At 43.1% G+C, this 5,251-nt stretch overlaps 1 long non-coding RNA gene across 1 annotated transcript; it reads right to left on the bottom strand.

The window, feature by feature from the left end:
- Window positions 1-3,837: 3,837 nt before the first annotated feature.
- LOC134161798 (uncharacterized) lies at window positions 3,838-4,750 on the bottom strand. Its single transcript, XR_009964090.1, has 2 exons — window positions 4,641-4,750; window positions 3,838-4,507 (listed from the first exon to the last, which is right to left on the bottom strand). It is a non-coding gene; the product is annotated as an uncharacterized LOC134161798 (long non-coding RNA).
- Between the last annotated feature and the right edge of the window lie 501 nt (window positions 4,751-5,251).

Raw genomic sequence — 5,251 nt, 5'->3', positions numbered from 1 at the left:
AGTAAGCAAATAACATCGGTATCTGATGACACTTGCTAAGTGGCTGGAGGAAAACGAGTCCATGCTGGGAGCTTACTTGTTAGGACATCCTTGATGATCCTGCTGGCACTTTCAAACCTTCTTAATAGTTTTTATCCTTGGGCGATGAGGCTGTGCAGCTGGGTGCCCCTCTGCCCCGGTGGCTCTGCCAGGTGCTGCTGGTGCAGCCCAGGCTGGGAGGCAGGCATGAGTCTGCTGTCTTTCCTGGTTAATGGGATGACGTTCAATCCGCTCGCTGCCTACTCCGGCATTTCCTCAGAACTGGGTGTATTTATCCAAGAGCACTTCCGCAGAAAAGCTTCTTTATGCTTTGCACTGTGTTTTCCTTGCCAGCATCCTGACCTTTAGCACTCACCCACAGGTTCACCTCAAAAAAGTTCATTTCAGCAGTGTCCCTCCTGAGCTGTTCAGAGGCCAGCAGGCACTGGCCCAGGGATGGTGCCAGCTACTGAGGACCACCATGTGCAGAGCCAGGCTTCCACAAAGCATCTCTGGCTGTGCCAGGCACTGCCTGTCTTCCAGCTCTGTGAGTACTTGGTGAAGCAAAACTGAAATGCTCAGAAGGCAGGAATGAGGGAGGAAGGCACATTGGCAGATTCCGCTGATGCTGATCAACCGTCTCTCCTCACATTGCAAGGGCAAAGGGTCTTTAATTCAGTCCTTGGTATGAATTGAGATTACCTCTAAGCCTGTGTTAATTAAAGAAGATTTCATGCAGCTGATAAAATAATACTTTTATTTTCAAAAGCTGAGTTTTGTATCTGCAGTTCTTCCTTTAGGAGTCCTGGAGCAAAGCCAGTGAACCATCAGGTAAGAGTGGCTAACACTTGTGTACTCTATGCCTGCTCCTAGCTACTCAAGATTTAATTTTGGTGAGGTAACTTGAGGCATCTGGGCATATGCAGGGCTGGGGGGCAGGTGTTCATCCAGCTGGGACAAATGACAACCGTCCAGCCTGACTTTTAACCCACGGAAAACCTCCAAAGTGCAAAGCAACCTAGAAAGTTCACTGGGAGTTGATGGTATTCAGACCCTCCCAGGTCTGGGCTGTCAAAGGGTGATTTTAATAGCACATTAAGTATGAGATACTGGAATGTGATCAAGACCTAACGCAAGGAAGTAGCTTTTAATTAACAAGTTCCACATGCTATGTATGAAAAGTAACAGCCATTAAAATTTATTAGAATGAAATTACATATCAAAAAACCTCCAGTGTTGACTTTAGCTGCTTTAATTTAAAATAAACATTTCTACATCGAGGTGGCACAAAAGAAAATTTGCCTAAGTTTAATTTTTATGCTACTAAAAAGGATTTAACAGCTTAGAATACATGCTTTACTTCACACCATGCAGCTGCTTAAAATTGGATTAATTGTACTGCTCTTAACAAAGTATGGGTATAAACCATTAATAATTTAGACTCATGGGGTTTATTTTGTTTTATTTATTTCCTAAAAAATATTTTAACTGCAGAATTCTAAAATAACATGTAATCAAACATTTATATTTATATGTTGAGTTTTGGCTAGTAAAAGCCTTAGTTAGAATGGAATTGGCCAAGTTTGGACCTTGAAATTCTAGAGTTTTTTATAAAAAGCATTCATACGAAACCAGAAGCCCAAAGAGGTAGTTTGGTTTGGTTTTGCTGAAGTTTTTGAGCTAAAATGACTTGTAGAGTTGCTGTGATAAGTAATAGAGAGGTAAAGTCATGCTGCATCCTCACGTACTTTTGTCTCCCAATTCTCTCTAGCTTTGGCACATCATTTTATTAGGCAAGAAGATTCCTTTTCATGCTTTTACAGTGTCACAGTGGTGTGCTGCTACTGCTGAGGGACTGGCATTAGCTGAATTGGTTTAGCGGATCAGATGATGGGATGTATTTATTTTGAAGTCCACTTCATAAACTAGATCACAATCTATGGTTCCATAGATTTTTCAGAATCTTTTAAATGTTGCACAAAAACTCCTTCAGAATTTGCATTTAAAAGCAAAATACCCCAGAATGAACCCGTATGGAGTGAGGAAGGAATAGATAGGGTCAGAGGGGACCTCTAAGGTCACTGAATCCAGTTACCTCTAACACAGGCAACCACATCACAGGGTCCCCTTCAAAAGGGATTTATAAGTCTTCAGAAAGCATTCTTCACTCTGGAGGGCCTTTGATATCAAATACAGCCTAATTGTATAGCACAATTAGGCTCCTGATTAGAAAGAGGTATTAAAAAACCAAGAAAGAAATACAAGTGAGGTCCATGCTGTCCAAAGTTAATTTTTACCAAATAGAGGAAACCATCATTACACCAAAATGTGACTAATAAGGGCTTGCTCTATTACCTGGGACTGCCAAAGGCTGGAACTGCTTTGCAGACTTGTGTTGTGCACAGATGACCAGGCACCATTCCTGGAGTGCAGCCATGCTGCCCACATGCTTGAGGTAGGAGGCTGTGGCTCAGCCTCCTGCCTGCTGCTGTATTGCTGGTCCCCAGCACTCCCAAACTATCACAAGCCCCATAATGTCATCTAATACAAGTAAATATTGTAATGTTTTGACTGGGGTTCTGAAACTCTTGATTTACATTTTTTCAAGCCTTTTTCTATAACCAGCAGGGCCCCAGTCTTTAGGAAAGTGATGGCTGAAACACTAGTGTACAAACACTGCCCTGGGTGTCAGAAGATAAAGCTTATCCTAAGAAGCCTGGGAAAGCCCACAGGCTTCCTGGAGCACCAGGCAGCAACCTGTTGGCAGTAAAGGATTTTGCTCACTATATGTCTCGTAACCCCATGTCAGCACAGACTGAAGTTCCATGGTGCTTGCATGTCCCTGCTGTAGTGTTGGTGGCACCTGTGCAAGCCCCAGCACACAGGTAACAGGAGTATGCTTTGACTGACATCTTGTTTTCTGCGAGTCAAGCTGTCTTTCTGCAGCTCTCTGGCTTCGACATACGCTCTGCTGATAACTCATTTGAATGCTGGATGCTTCATGCTTTCATAACTCCTGCTCCTCCCTAGGCACTTTTCCAGAGCCCCACAGACTCCAGGCTGCTGCGGGTGCTGCTGGGTCTCTCCCCGCTCACCCAAGCAGATCCCCCACATTAGCTAGGGGGATTAGTGATACCTGAGGTTCCCACTACCAGCGTGACAAGGTGTTCAGAATTAACATGAGCTTTAGCAATTTCAGTTTTGACTCCAAGAATCGTGCTCTGAAGCCTTGGTACCCTGTGCAATTTTGCAAGCCCATCGTGCTGCCCAGTGCCTCCCATGCTGGCCATCCCTTGGCTCTCCCCTTGCTCCCTTCCACCACTGGTGGTCAGGCCTGCCTCGCTGCCGTGCCAGCTGTCTGGATTAGCTGCTCTCTCTCTCTTTCCACCTCACCAACTCCCCATCTGTTTTTCATCTATAGCTTAAATCCCTTTTGATCTGATCCTGAATCACTGACTTCCACAGGAGCCTGCGCACAGACTGTTTCTGGGAGCGGGTCCCTCCCTCCCTCACACTCCCTGGCTCCCTATGATGTTAGCCTGGAATGCTTACTGCTGCGTATTAAATTTCTCCTTGCTAAGGGCTGGATCCTGCAATGTTGTGGGAACCGCGGCCTTCATCCTGAAGAGAGCATATGTAGGTGTGATTTTGGGGGGTCCTGTTCGTTTGGTTGAAATCAAGACTGTGCTTAGGGCTTTTCTGGAGAGCGTCCAGGTCATTTAGCACATTGCAGGATTGAAACTTTCTATCTTAAACTTTTCTATAGGAGTTCTGCAATGCACAAAATTGCCAAGCACATAGGGAACATTGATCATCTCATTTAATTTAAAAGGCATTTTATTCACCTTAATTAAGCAGTTATTTAATGCCATTATCTATTTATCTAATTTAGTTATCTTAATGCACCACTATTTAGCCAATGTATTTGAATTGGAGACAATCATGCTAAATGAAACTGCAACATGGTTCAGTTACTGTGTAGTCATGAGAACTTAATTGTGTAATCAGAAATCATTACTGCTAGTGACTTTTTTGTATTCACTGGCATTGGACATAAACCAAAAAGCCAAAAATTATATGTAAGAACAATCTTCAAAGCTTAATCTGTCTTCTGGATTTTGAAAAGCAATAACACAGAATGCCCCGTACATGCAACATGTCTCAAGAACAAGGCAGCATTTTTCACCCATGGATGAAGTGATTAACCAGCATATTTATGAAGACTTTGACTTTCCAAATGTGTACTTCAAAACATCTCTGTTTTCTTAGTGATATGATAGATAAAACAGGTACATGAGATACATCTGCTTCCACAAACATGAATGCAAAGAGCCAGAGTACATACATTGCTATTACAGGATAAGCAGAGAGATGTTAATGTAAACTGTTACTGAGGAATTTGTGTTTGGGCAATTGAGTCCTCCTTTTTATGCGCCAGAGCCAAGCAGAGAAAAGGATCCAGGCAGAGCTTGCTGGTGAGCACAGAAATCTGAAAAACAGAAAATCAGTTCCTGGGAATTATCTGAAATACCTAATTGATACGAGAAATTACTGTACCCATCCTTTTTTTTAAAGTAGATTTTAAAATAGAATTTGGTAGATTACACCAAGAAAATCAGTACCCTTGGCAAAGAATTGCAAATTTACAGAAAAAGAGAACAAATGGTAGCCATGATTTGATGTAAACCAAAGGAGAAAGCAGCTTTAAGGGCTACCATTAAGCCTACTTTTAGGGTTTGATTTTGCAAAGCACTGAATAACCTCAGCTCCCACTGAAATCAATGGAAGCTGATTCAGGTTTCAGTGATTTACAGTACTCAAAATACTGGAGGTGTTTTTCTGACATCAGATGAGAGTTCTAGAAAGATCTGGAAGGAAGATCAAAATCCTCTGATAAAAAAACAAAAACCAAGCTGTAACATTTGAGCAATGAAAGACTTGAAGGGGCCAGAAGGGAGAGGGTGAGTTATCAGACACCCAGTGAAATGAGGACTTGCAGGAGCCACACTTTGAGGTCTCTGGGCTTCCTCCCCATCCTGATAAAGGGCAGAAAGGGACAGATTTGTGGTGATGATGTCACCAGCAGGTGGGCAGGTGCCTGTCCCTGCTCCCTAGAGCAAGCTCTGCTCCTCCCTCTGCCCAGGAACCTGTGCGGATGCCTTGTTCCTGCACCAAGTGCAGAACTTGCAGAAGGTCTCACCTAGTTAAAAAACAGATAAGTGAATTTTAGCAA

The sequence above is a fragment of the Pezoporus occidentalis genome, unplaced genomic scaffold (genome assembly GCF_034315485.1).
Source record: "Pezoporus occidentalis ecotype Australia unplaced genomic scaffold, CSIRO_AGI_Poc_V1 ctg18, whole genome shotgun sequence".
NCBI lineage: Eukaryota > Metazoa > Chordata > Aves > Psittaciformes > Psittacidae > Pezoporus > Pezoporus occidentalis.
Note: the sequence above shows the minus strand (reverse complement) of the source record. Positions and strands in the feature narration are given on the sequence as shown.